Source organism: Silene latifolia, chromosome 3 (genome assembly GCF_048544455.1).
Source record: "Silene latifolia isolate original U9 population chromosome 3, ASM4854445v1, whole genome shotgun sequence".
Taxonomy (NCBI): Eukaryota; Viridiplantae; Streptophyta; class Magnoliopsida; order Caryophyllales; family Caryophyllaceae; genus Silene; species Silene latifolia.
This window is the reverse complement of record NC_133528.1, coordinates 57,454,681-57,469,047: the sequence shown is the minus strand read 5'-3', so window position 1 is coordinate 57,469,047 and position 14,367 is coordinate 57,454,681. Positions and strand designations below refer to the sequence as shown.

At 38.8% G+C, this 14,367-nt stretch overlaps 1 non-coding gene across 1 annotated transcript; it reads left to right on the top strand.

The window, feature by feature from the left end:
* The first annotated feature begins 9,652 nt into the window (after positions 1-9,652).
* LOC141650646 (small nucleolar RNA R71) lies at positions 9,653-9,759 on the top strand. The gene has a single exon (XR_012546667.1). It is a non-coding gene; the product is annotated as a small nucleolar RNA R71 (small nucleolar RNA).
* The last annotated feature ends 4,608 nt before the right edge of the window (positions 9,760-14,367 follow it).

Below are 14,367 nucleotides of genomic sequence, written 5' to 3'. Positions count from 1 at the left end.
TTGTTAAGTAGTTAGGTGATTGATAATGTGTTACTTTCGTTTTTCACATGATAGAAATTGGAAATAGCATGAGAATAATATTGCGATAAATTTTGTGATTTGGGCCAAAGTAGGCCAAGACTACGAGTGGGCAGTTGACCGAACGAGTTTGGTCAAACTAGGTTTAAACCGGTCAGCCTCGATTTGACCGATGACCCGTCGCGGGACTCGGGTCGAGGGTTTGTCTTTGAGGTGAGATTGGTTATTGGATGTTTTACGTTAATGCCTTAACATTTGTGACTATCATTTCACATGTTGGTTGTTGGATGAATTGGTTTGCTTATACTTCAGTCTTCTTGTCTTGTTGCCATTTTAGCTTGTTCTCATGAATTATGAGATTAACGGTTAGCTAGAATTTGGGTTATTATTGATATTAAAGATATTGTTGGATTGTCAGCTGAATATGCTCTTGCGTAGCCTTTCATATACTAGGGTGTGTATGATCTTTTGTGTGTACAAGTTTGGACTATTTGCCCCTTTTATGGTTAATTGGGTGTCCTACTTGTCTTGTGTGGTGTGGGCTAAAATATTCAAGCTGGGACTAGGTCCTAGGTGAGTATTTCGGCCTTCATCATAGATAGGCCATTATAATCTTTGACGAGTGTATGTTCACTGCTCAATAGCCTTTGTGTTCCTGACTTGGTGGGTTTATATCCAAGTTGGGGCATGACCTCATTACTTATTTTGAGAGTAAGTGGTCAGCTTAAGTACTAGCCAACCCTTTGGTGGACTCCTTAGGGTACTCACATGGTTTTATAAAATTGTGGGTCTTGGGTGCGGTGGTGTGTATCCGCATGTCTAGGTCTGCGCAGATTTAGGACTAGGGTTGTGTTGTGTCTTGGCCATGTTTTTATAGAACCTCTGAGCCAGGATACCGGTTCGATTACCTTCCCTACCTCGTGGTATAGACTCGAGTTACAAAGTGACTATTGACCGTGCTAAGAACTTATGCCTATCTTTGATATATTGTCCTTTCTTGTTTGATGATTCTATGAATCATAGAAGGTGAGATGCAAGCCGGCTATGGTTGATAGAGTTTGGATTCCTGGATGTTATGTGATTCACATGATAGTGTAGTATGAGTCGGTCTAGTATTCGCATGCTAGGACTATGTGTTGTTATATTGTTGTTCTGATCGAGGCCATTTCGTTTTCACAATTAAGTATATGTGGTCGTTGGTCAATGGTCGATACAAAACACAATTTATACTTCACAAACAACTCTACAATTAGTAAAGAGGCAAGTAAAGGTCGGATCCCAAGGGACGGGTATTGAAATGAGAATTCTATTGCAACTAGTAGTGTCTAGGGGTGTCACAAATTGAGTTGGTGTAGAAGGTCACTAAACTAAAATAACAATGAAAATAAACTAGCAAGATGAATAAAATAAGGGGTGTAAACAATTGATTAAAAGCACTAGGGTGTCATGGGATCATAGGGGAATCATGGGATATGATCATACAAACATGTTCTCAAATTATAAGCAAGCAATTATTGTTGTGATGGATTGAGTTGGGTTATATCTTACAATCCTAGGAAAGTTTGGGTCTCGGAGCCGAATCGATTAGATTGTACAACACCTACAAGTCGACTTAATCTTTCCTACTCAACACATGCATGGTCTAACAAGACTCGAGTTGGGTTATGTCTTACAAGTCTTGTTGAAAGGATAGTAGATGATAGTAAATGCAAGGATTCATAGGCTTAGCATTTCATCAAATATAACATGTGCATGTATTAAGATCAAAACAAGCAAGCAAATAAGATATGAAAGCATATTGATTTAAGCATGAATCATCCCCATGATGGTTTCCCCTAATCACCCATTAAACCCTAGCTAAGAGACTACTCACTCATGGTCAAGTTTAACATGCTAGAAAGGTTGTCAATCATACTAACAAAGCTAAACATGATGAATAAATGAAAGTAATTAGCAATAATTAAAAAGGGATTAAGAGATTATACCTACTAATGATTCCAAAATAATAATGCAAAGAATAATAGAAGAACTTGATGATTGATGGAAGGTTGTCAATCTCCCAATAAACCCAATAATCTTCTAATTACCCAAAATAAAGGAAGAACAAGAGAGAGATTAAAGAACTAAAACTTGGATTAAAACTTGATTAATACTTGATTACAATATTGAAGAGAGATTTGATTGATATTAACTACTCTAAATATTGATAAGAAGAACATGCTCCTCTAATTAGACTAATGGGGTATTTATAGTGAAAATTAGGGAGGATGCATTAGGGTTAACTAAGGGCTAAACTAGTAATTACACTTTTTAAGTTGAGCAAGGAGGACCCGGTATTTTCTAAGAGAAGGGCTTCTCTTTTCGTAGCTTGAAGAATGAAATCCGTCTTTGTGCGGAATCCGGGGCGGATTAAGGTCGGGACGGCCGGATTTAGGCGGTGCAATCCGAGCGGATTCAGGAGAGGGACGCTCGGATTGTTGAAGGGGAATCCGAGCGGATTCCAAGGAGGGACGCTCGGATTGTTCGGCTGGACGGGCGGATTGTCCGCAATCCGTTCGGATTGTTGGTCAGCGTCAATTCTTCTTCTTTTCTTCCCTTTTCTTCATAAATTCCTTGGGGATTTCCTTGGGGACGCAAGGATCCTTTCTCAACATTGTTCTTCTACTATGATATGTACAAAGGCCTTCTAGTCTTGTCTCTTCTTGATGCTTGGTCATTGAATACAATCAATTTAGCCTCGTTTTGCCATGAAAATGCAAGATTCTTACTCCTTTCCTACCAAGGGATCAAAATCTCAAAGAATATGCAAAACAAAGAACTAAAGATAAGAAATGACCCAAATAGGCACTAAAAAGCATGGGAACAAGGCTAATTCGGGGCTAAATATGCGCTAATTATGGTCACATCAAATATCCCCAAACCGAACCTTTGCTCGTCCCGAGTAAAGAGGTGACAAAGACTAGGACCAAAACTAACCTATCCTAATAATAATAGCCGATATGAGACAATTAGCGGGTCTCACTCCGCCCCTTCAACTCACAACAAGACAACCATGAGATAGGATGCCTTCTTGCAAGGCAAGGTGGGTCTTGCCAAAATGGCGACACATCCAAACATTAAAGCACATAAAATCACATAATGGATGCATCTACAAAAAGAATAGCCACTCCCTCATCAAGTGGCGGAAATTATCTACAAGGGAAGCAATTCAAGGGTACACAATCCTTCATAGATGCAATTTGTTCAAACTACTAAGCCTAGAAGGATACCAATAAATCACCTCCAAAATGTGTCAAGCTAGGGTACCTTTGTCCTCAATCGTTAAATGCTTTTGTCAAGAGTAGGCTCCCTATGGTGTTAGAAACACTGGAGGATCGCGGAATTCCCCCTCTTGCCTAGACAAGAAGAAGGGTCGTCCCCTCTCTACCATGCACAAAAATGGATATTATCGATAAAGGGATCAATAGATATTTGAGTTTCACTTTGGGAGTTTGCTTTTGTTTTTGTTTTTCCCCCCAATTTCTTGTGGCATATAACATTTGAGAACACTTTCTTTGCCATTTCTTTTTGATTTTTGGCATTTCAATACTTGACAACTTTTTGCATTTCTTTTTGAACATTTTCAAAGTCACCCCAATTAGTAACGAGGGTGCCTTGTATTTGAAGCTTTTAGGAGTTCTATTTTTGCTCCTCTTTTCTTTTGATGCATTTTTGCAAACTTTCTTTCACTTTTCATTTCATTGAACTCAAATTTGAATAATTTCTTTTTGTGCCCATTCCCTTTGATGACAAAAATATATGGTAGAACATGGATGAATGATGGTTGCATGGTTTCAAGGGTCACCTTGGAATAAACGGTAGCCAAGGAGTTATCACACCACAAGGTACTCTTGACTAGGCCTTAAACCATGGGTCAAAGGATACTAGCATGACACATCCTAGGGTGTTTTACAAGCATTCTAACAAGCAAAGTCTTAAGAATAAAAAGCATCTACTAGGGCCTATATACACTTGTCAAGCTTCCCAAATAGACGGTTTCGCAAAATTTTTCTAACATGCAAACTACATGCCATGATGCAACTAACATATACACATCCTAATGCAAATGATTCTACCAACTAATATGCCATATAAACTAAATGCAATCCTAAGTTCACATTGTTTTTACCGCATCAATCAAAATAAAGCCACATAGTCATTAACATAAAGAGGAAAAAGGAGATTGGAAAGATCATACCATGCGGTCTTCAATATCCTCATGTCTCGGATGTGGCGTAGTCAATCAATGTGAACAAGGATGAACAAACACAATATATACAAAGGAAATGAACTTGTTTTTGGATTTTTCAATTTTTTCAATTTTTATGATTTTTGAAATTTTTCAATTTTTATGGTTTTTGAATAGAAGTTAAGTGTTAGAATTCCCATCCCCACACTAATATGGGCATTGTCCTAAATGGCCAAAATGATGGAAATTATGCAAAGATGATGCATGATTTCTATACTAAATGCAATTCTATACTAAGCTACACTACATGATGCATGGTTTTTGTTATGACGGAGAGGATAATTTAGATTACCTCCCGTTGTGTATGCATTAACTTTCCCAAACCGAGTGAGACACTATTGCTAATGTTCAAGGATGGGTATAGTTCATGCACACACTATGCTATGCATGAAACTAGATTGTCATTTTGGATTTTACAAATGGGAACAATAAAAGAAGAACACCTCAATGGAACCGAGGTGTGAGTCCTTTGATGTTGCTAGGACTAAACCAACAATGATCAAAATGAAATAAAATACAAAGAGATATAGACAAACCATGGGAGTGTAGGAGTCTCCAAGGCTTGCTAGTCTTCCATCATGCTATCATCATCACCACTTCCCTCATGAGAAGTGGTCACATTGCCACTTTCCTTGTCACTTTCTTCTTCACTTTCTCCATCATCTTGTTCATCATCATCTTCACCATCTCTTTCTCCATCTCCTTCTCCATCTCCACTTGCTTCTTCCTCAATATTATCATCAATTTCTTCACCATTTCCAACAACCTCATTATCTCCCACCACGTCCCTAGATGCACCCGGAAACAAGGCTTCTTTATCCGCCCAACTAGGCAAAGGACAAGATGGATCAAGGAGTCCTTGCCTAGCTAAATGTAGGAGGGGAGGATATTGAGCCAAATATGCATTCTTCCGATCTTCATAAGCTTGCTTGTGCATTGCTTGCATAAGAAGAGTGACATAGTCTTTCCCAATTTCAACTCCTTCCGGTTTGAACTCTTCATACACAAAGGGGTAAGGCGGTATAACAATGGAAGAGGAGGGGGTTTCATGATCACCCTTTTGTTGTTGAATGATGTACTCGGCTTCTTCGGATAGGGGAAGTAGATAGTTGGTCCGGTGGACACTTAGACGACAAATCTTCGCGGGTAAAGTGAATGATCGAGCCTCACTAGTAAGCCATCCACACTTGGTGTCAAGGGGGTTTTGAGCAACCCACTTGAACTTGTTAATCATGGTAGGCATATCAATAAGATGGCCACCTTCCTTTGCCTTGTACTTGCTATCCTTATTGAAATTAGGATCAAAGTGCTTGGCTAGGACCGTGACTAGGCCGCCATTAACAATAACGGTTGTACCCTTCTTCCCACTATCAACATTGAGCCATCTATCAACCAATAGCCTCAAAGAATTGAAAGGCTTGGTATGGATTCTTCCGACATTCAAAGCCGATTCAAGGAGAATAAAATCAAGTCTTGTGAAATGATTGGTGTCTTTCCTAGCAATTATGGTATTTCCCACAACTTTGTGCCATACTCTTATGCCCGGATGATGGACCAAAAGAGCACGACAAGCATGAAAATCATCAAATTTCTTCCCGGAGATTGCCTCCCAAAGAGGCTCGGGGTCATACTTTCCATAATGCTTAAGATATCTCGATTCATCGCTAAGACCCAAAATTTCACCTAATTCCTTAAAGGTAATGCGTCTACTAATGTTAGCTAGACGAAACTCAAGATTTTCCCTATCCTCAACTTTGGTGACTTTCAAAGAACTTAAAAATTCCAAGACAAGGGAGGGGTATGTCGATTCCTTTGTTTCAAACAATTTCTTCAAACCCATGGCATTGAAAAAGGCTTTTGTTTGTTCAAGAACACCCAATTTCTCCAAGGCATCTTTACATATGAATTTGGTGGATTGAATTGATTTCATAGCAAACTTGACAAATGTATTTCTATGGGTATCGGAAATAAAAGTTACCTCCGGATAATGCAAGAGTTGATCGATTACCGGAGTAGAAGGTGATGCTCCCATAGAAGTTTGTTGTTGTTGCACTTCCAAGTTTGGTGTTGCCACCACCATAGCCAAAGCTTTCTTTGTTTGGAGAGCTTTTTTGCCTTTGAGAGAGAGCCTTTGCCTTTGGTGCCTTTGTTGCTCCCTTTGTCCTTGCCATTTGATGAACTAACCAAGAAAAGAATCAAAAATCTTCAATTTGTAGGATGCCCAAATCGATTTGAAGGTGAAAGGCTTTGCCTTTATGAAATCAAAAATCGACTCAAAGGTTGAAGATTTTGTTCTTGGTTTTGATTTTTATTGAAGATGGAGTGATTGATTTGTTGTTTGAAGGATGGTTTGATTTGATTTTGGTGGATTTTGTTGAGGGTTTTTGTTTTTGTGATGGAGAGGATGAGGGTTTTGATGTTGTGGGTAGTGTTTATGAATGAATGAATGAATGAATGAAGGAATGAAGGTGGGAGGGTATTTAAAGAAGTCGAAATTTTCGAAAACGCAGGGGCAATCCGTGCGGATTAGGCCCAATCCATGCGGATTCTGCAGCTTCAAAATTTTCAGAAGCTCGCCTAAAGACGGGCGGATTCTGGGAATCCGCTCGGATTCTTCCGTGTTGGGACAAAGTGGATTTGCTTTGCACAGACGGACGGATTTCATCCCGAGAAATTTCTTTGTTTTCTTCACCAAAAAGACGGGCGTCTTCTTCACAAGACGGACGGATTCTATGAGACGGGCGTCTTTCCGTAAATCCGCTCGGATTTTTCAACGATCAAGAAATTTTCAATTTCAGCTCGGCTCGGGACGGCGTCTTCTCGGCGGGACGCTCGGATTGTTGAAGACGGGCGGATTCTCGGAATCCGCTCGGATTCTTCCCTCGTTGTACACGGATTCGCTCCCACCCGTGCACAAACGCATTCCCTTTACCATTCTTCCATTCTTCTTTCAAATCTTGTGTTCTTCATTGTGGGGGCACTACTAAGGCATGAATAGCCTAGGCAATTGCCATCCCCACACTAAGGTAAAGCACTACACATCAATTGAAGTCGTTAGTCCCTCCCTCACTTCTCTCTTACATGACAATTATTTTGATCAAAGTAAATAAAAATCCAAAAATGACAAAAATGTAATACAAGAATTGAAATGTAATTTAGGGAGTTAGAAATATTTACAAGTGGTGGTTTAGGGAGGACTCCACCAAACTCTCATTCTTGATGAGATGTCAAGGGGGCATGTTCAAGGTGTTGTTGATGTTGCTCAACACCTTGAAAAAGTAATCAAAAGCTTGTTCATTATTATGGTAGAGGTCCTCAATAGACCGTGCCCCTTGTTGGTGATCATGATCGATGGCATGCCCAATGTAGGGATTAAAAATCCCTTCAAATTCGTCGTCCCAAAGACCACAAACTTCATTGAGTTGATCATTGAAAATCTCTTGCTTAGATGGAGACAACTCTCCCAATTTCTTCTCTTGGCCAATGAGGCCATCCTCTTCTTCCTTGGTTGATTTTGATGAGCTTTGCAAGCTCTCCTTGTCACAATTCACTTGCTCTTTGAATGGAGCATCTTCATCTTTCTTCTTCCATTGGAGTTCCGATTTCTTCCTTTCATCCTTCCGGCTATAATGATCAATCATGAAACATGGCTCATGCAAACGAGGAGCTCTCATGGTTTTGTCAAGATTAAAAGTTATGCTTTCATCTCCCACTTCTAGAGTGAGCTCTCCATGTTTCACATCAATCACCGCACCCGCGGTGTGTAGGAAAGGTCTTCCTAAGATGATTGGAATGTTGGAATCTTCCTCCATATCAACAATGACAAAGTCCACCGGGATGAAAAACTTCCCAATTCGCACGGGGACATCTTCCCATATCCCTAATGGTGTCTTCGTCGATCTATCGGCCATTTGGAGTGTGATATTGGTGCATTTAAGCTCTCCCATCCCCAACCTTTTACTCACCGAGTACGGCATGACACTCACACTAGCCCCTAGATCACATAAGACTTTGTTGATCGTCGTGTCGCCAATGGTACACGGTATTGAGAAGCTTCCCGGATCCTTTAACTTTGGAGGTGAACTCCCTTGAAGTATTGCACTACTCACCTTAGTGAAGGCGATAGTCTCAAGTTTCCGGATCGACTTCTTCTTTGTGAGGATATCTTTCATATACTTTGCATAGGCCGGAACGTGGTTGATTAATTCCGTGAAAGGAATTGAGACTTCTAAATTCTTCACAATTTCCATGAACTTTCCAAGTTGATCATCAAATTTGGGCTTGGCTTGACGACTTGGAAAAGGAAGTCTAATCACAATGGGCTCCTTCTCTTTGGCCTTGTCTTCATTTTTCTTTGAACTTTCTTCTTTTGATGATTCCCCTTCTTTGGAGTTTTGCACAATTTCTTCCTTTTCACTAGCTTCCACAACTTCATCCTCAACTTGCTTCTTCGGTGCCTCATACCTTGTACCACTTCTCAAGTGAATGGCACTAACCGGTTCATGTCTAGGGGGATTACTTTGAGGTGGTAATTGCCCCTTTTGTCTTTGTGAGCTTGAAGATGCTAGTTGAGTCAATTGTGTTTCCAACATCTTGGTGTGAGCTAGAATGTTGTTGATGGTGGTGTCCTTTGCTTGGCTATCTTTTTGCATTTGAGTGAAAAATTCTTGTTGATTCTTTTGCATTTGGAGGACCGTTTTTTGGACATCAAAACCTTGGTCATTTTGGTGATTGTATGGATTTTGATTTTGGTAACCTTGGTTTTGATTGTAAAAGGGTCTTTGATTTTGATTTCTCATGGGTGGTGGAGTGTATGTTGTTTGAGGGTTTTGAACATTTTGGCTTTTGTATGAGAGATTTGGATGGAACTTGGTGTTTTCATTGTAAAAATTTGAATAAGGGGTACCACTTTTGTAAGCTTGGAAAGCATTAACTTGTTCGGTTGTTCCCCTACACTCACTTGGGTCATGACCCAAAGTTCCACAATTCTCACATATCCCACTTGGGATTGATGAGGATGCCGTCATGGCATTGACATGATGCTTCGATGATTTTGAGTTTTCCTCAAGTCTAGCCATAGCTTGTTCAAACTTCAAGTTGATTGTGTCAATGTGAGCACTAAGTTGAGCACCCAATTGAGTAACGGAGTCCACTTCATGCTTTCCTCCTCTAGTAGCCTTGCGAGGTCTACTATATTGTGAATTATGGACCGCCATTTCCTCAATCTTGTTCCATGTTTGATTGTCATCAACTTCGGTGAACATTCCATTTGATCCCATATTGAGAATGTTCCTTGAATCTTCATATAAACCGTTCCAAAATTGTTGTACCAAAAACCATTCGCTAAGTCCATGGTGAGGACATGAGCGACAAGTACCTTTGAACCGCTCCCAAGCTTCATACAAAGATTCTTCATCCCTTTGCTTAAAACCCGTAATTTGAGCTCTTAGCATGTTAGTCTTTTCCGGTGGGTAGAATTTTTTGTAAAAAGCTAGAGCTAACTTCTTCCAAGAATCTATTCCAAGGGTGGCCTTATCAAGGCCCTTCAACCATTGCTTTGCGGTGCCGATTAAGGAAAAAGGAAATAAGACCCATCTAATTTGGTCTTGAGTCACGCCCGTTTGAGAGATAGCATCACAATAGTCGCAAAAGGTTTCCATATGAGAATGAGGGTCTTCACTAGGCATCCCCCAAATTGGCTCCTCTCAACTAATTGGATGAAGGCGGACTTGGCAATAAAATTTCCGGTTAGATGTTGTGGTGTAGGAGTACCATTTGGTAGATTCTCCTCGGTGGGTATAGAGTGTGACGAGAATTTAGGCATTGTAGGTGGATTTTGTGTGGTATTGTTTAATGGGTTCTCTTCTCCTTCTATTGCGAAAGGATTGACAAACTCACTAGTGGGTTGAACAACTTCACCAACACCTCTCAAATTCCTCCTAACAAGTCTCCTATTATTCGTCAAGGTTCTTTCGATTTCACGGTCAAAAGGTAACAAATCACCTTGTAACCTTCTAGACATGCAAAATATCAAACAACTCAAAAACAATTAGAACAAACCTTGAGGAGTTTTACTTCCCCAAGGTGTAGAAAGACACAACTAATAGCAATAAAAAGAAATCTTAAATCAATTAAACACCGTCCCCAAGAACGGCCGCCATTTTTGATCGAGGCCATTTCGTGTTCACAATTAAGTATATGTGGTCGTTGGTCAATGGTCGATACAAAACACAATTTATACTTCACAAACAATTCTACAATTAGTAAAGAGGCAAGTAAAGGTCGGATCCCAAGGGACGGGTATTGAAATGAGAATTCTATTGCAACTAGTAGTGTCTAGGGGTGTCACAAATTGAGTTGGTGTAGAAGGTCACTAAACTAAAATAACAATGAAAATAAACTAGCAAGATGAATAAAATAAGGGGTGTAAACAATTGATTAAAAGCACTAGGGTGTCATGGGATCATAGGGGAATCATGGGATATGATCATACAAACATGTTCTCAAATTATAAGCAAGCAATTATTGTTGTGATGGATTGAGTTGGGTTATATCTTACAATCCTAGGAAAGTTTGGGTCTCGGAGCCGAATCGATTAGATTGTACAACACCTACAAGTCGACTTAATCTTTCCTACTCAACACATGCATGGTCTAACAAGACTCGAGTTGGGTTATGTCTTACAAGTCTTGTTGAAAGGATAGTAGATGATAGTAAATGCAAGGATTCATAGGCTTAGCATTTCATCAAATATAACATGTGCATGTATTAAGATCAAAACAAGCAAGCAAATAAGATATGAAAGCATATTGATTTAAGCATGAATCATCCCCATGATGGTTTCCCCTAATCACCCATTAAACCCTAGCTAAGAGACTACTCACTCATGGTCAAGTTTAACATGCTAGAAAGGTTGTCAATCATACTAACAAAGCTAAACATGATGAATAAATGAAAGTAATTAGCAATAATTAAAAAGGGATTAAGAGATTATACCTACTAATGATTCCAAAATAATAATGCAAAGAATAATAGAAGAACTTGATGATTGATGGAAGGTTGTCAATCTCCCAATAAACCCAATAATCTTCTAATTACCCAAAATAAAGGAAGAACAAGAGAGAGATTAAAGAACTAAAACTTGGATTAAAACTTGATTAATACTTGATTACAATATTGAAGAGAGATTTGATTGATATTAACTACTCTAAATATTGATAAGAAGAACATGCTCCTCTAATTAGACTAATGGGGTATTTATAGTGAAAATTAGGGAGGATGCATTAGGGTTAACTAAGGGCTAAACTAGTAATTACACTTTTTAAGTTGAGCAAGGAGGACCCGGTATTTTCTGAGAGAAGGGCTTCTCTTTTCGTAGCTTGAAGAATGAAATCCGTCTTTGTGCAGGAATCCGGGCGGATTAGGGTCGGGACGGCCGGATTTGGGCGGTGCAATCCGAGCGGATTCAGGAGAGGGACGCTCGGATTGTTGAGGGGGAATCCGAGCGGATTCCAAGGAGGGACGCTCGGATTGTTCTGGCTGGACGGGCGGATTGTCTGCAATCCGTTCGGATTGTTGGTCAGCGTCAATTCTTCTTCTTTTCTTCCCTTTTCTTCATAAATTCCTTGGGGATTTCCTTGGGGACGCAAGGATCCTTTCTCAACATTGTTCTTCTACTATGATATGTACAAAGGCCTTCTAGTCTTGTCTCTTCTTGATGCTTGGTCATTGAATACAATCAATTTAGCCTCGTTTTGCCATGAAAATGCAAGATTCTTACTCCTTTCCTACCAAGGGATCAAAATCTCAAAGAATATGCAAAACAAAGAACTAAAGATAAGAAATGACCCAAATAGGCACTAAAAAGCATGGGAACAAGGCTAATTCGGGGGCTAAATATGCGCTAATTATGGTCACATCATGTTCACATGATAAGCACGATTGTCTAGCATCTATATGCTAAGGCTATGTGTGATTCGTATTCATATTCTTATGTTTACATGTTATATTAATTATGACATTTCGTGGCTGGGAGAACTCGGAGTTACTCCCCACTGACTGTGGCTTTCGTATTTGTATAAAATGCGAATGACAGGTAGGTGATGCATATATGGGGTACATGGACGAGCTAGCGAGCAAAGTAACCTTGGGACCTAGATTGGTTTTATTTTATTGTGACCCTTAAATATTTTTATGTCACATACATTTTAGGGACATATGTCTCCCTCTTTACATTTGGTTGTATAATTTGCTATTCGCGACTTTAGCGATGGTTATGTTATGAAACTTCTAGTTAGACCTTGTATGTTTGACACCTTCCAATTTGGATATCTTTATAACAGGTTCAGGTTTTAAAAATTACAGGTTTTTACCCAAATGAACCTATTACAAACATATCCATGCAGTTTTATTCTAGAATTACGTGTTTACTTTTTCCGCGATAAGTGAGGGTGTCACAGTTCACCCCATCTTTTAAAAAGTTTCGTCCTCGAAACTTGAAAGTATAAATGAAAGGTTATAAAAATAAAACTGGAATGGGAATCGGTAACCAAAACATTTAAAAGGTCACTTATCGTAAGAATCAAAATTCTTTCAAGAACTTCAACTAAAATTATCCGACAGAACCAGACTCTCATCAGAGGAACGGAAGTGTTCTCGTTGTGCATTCAAGAACATCACATTCCAAATCCAAGATAAGGTCAAAGGCAAATCATTTGTATAAATCAAAAATCAAAATACTTTCAAAAACATTAATGAAGAGTTTTCAAAAGTATAAGTCTCATTCATGGAACGAAATTGCTCTTGTCGTGCACACAAGAACGCTAACTTTCCAAGTCAGAGACAAATTTAAAACAAAAACTATTCGCCGACAAGCGTAGAACAAGTTATCAAACGTTTCCAATAACTAGTTCTAACATCCGATCAACGTTAAAATCAAAATAAGAGAAAGGTAATCTACTCAAATTTTCTTTTGCAAAAAGCCAAAATAGAAATAAAGGTTTCACCTTTAAACTCAAAGGGGAATCAAATTCCTGAAAATATAATATTAAACTTTGACAAAAGCATCATAATTAGATCAAAGTGAATAGAAATTGGATAAAATTTACAAAAATCTCAGGTTTAGCAACTCAAAACCATGATAAAGAAGTCGATACTCAAAGAGCAATTAGAGAATTAAATCGAATTTTCATTTTCCAAATCTTTACAAGTAGGGAAAATTTTGTAATAGTAACATAAAATTTTTAACAACAAACCAAAAATGGTAGCTTGAAATATTTAGAAATTGTGCGAAATGAAAAGTAAGTTAGACATCATAGATACAAGTATGCTAAGAGGGTTCAAGTTTAACCAACAAAAGAGGTATGATGAACTTCCTAGGGATAAGAATTGAAGTCAAAATTACAAGGATGTCAAAGATAGAGTTTCACAAGATACGAGTGTCAAACTTAAAGGAGGAGCAAGATGAAGCGAGGAAATGAGGTATGAACGGTAACGCTTATGGTCAAGGATAAAGGGAAATTAGACAACAAGGAAATGTCAGATACTCAAATCTCAAACAACAATGTCATCACTCCACTAAGGAAACAAAGGGTAATAACCAGGTCAGGAAATGATAGGAAATTTAAAAAAAAAGATATATGAACATGTCAAGATGTGAGACTAAAAGAGTCGAATCATAAAGATAACTAGTTAACAACCAGTAAGAGATATTAGAATTAGGGAGGTATTCAAGACAAGGAAATAATCGAGTAAACTTTTATACTTAAGAATCAAATCCAACCAATGTATGAACGAAAGGGGGAAAAACGATTGATGGTACGAAAGAAGATTTTAAGGCTTAATCCATACGCTTCCTAAAACTTAAGGTTCTCTCTAACAAGGTCACGCCTATTAGGGTATTGTACCTTTATAAGAAAACGACCAAATCCCAAAACAAGGGTCAAGGTAAAATAAACGCTCGCTTAAGGGGTGATAAATTGGTTAGATACTTCTTCCACCTATCTTATCACATATTAGGATTTCCCTAAAGTAAATCTACCACTCAAGTATAAAAGCATCTC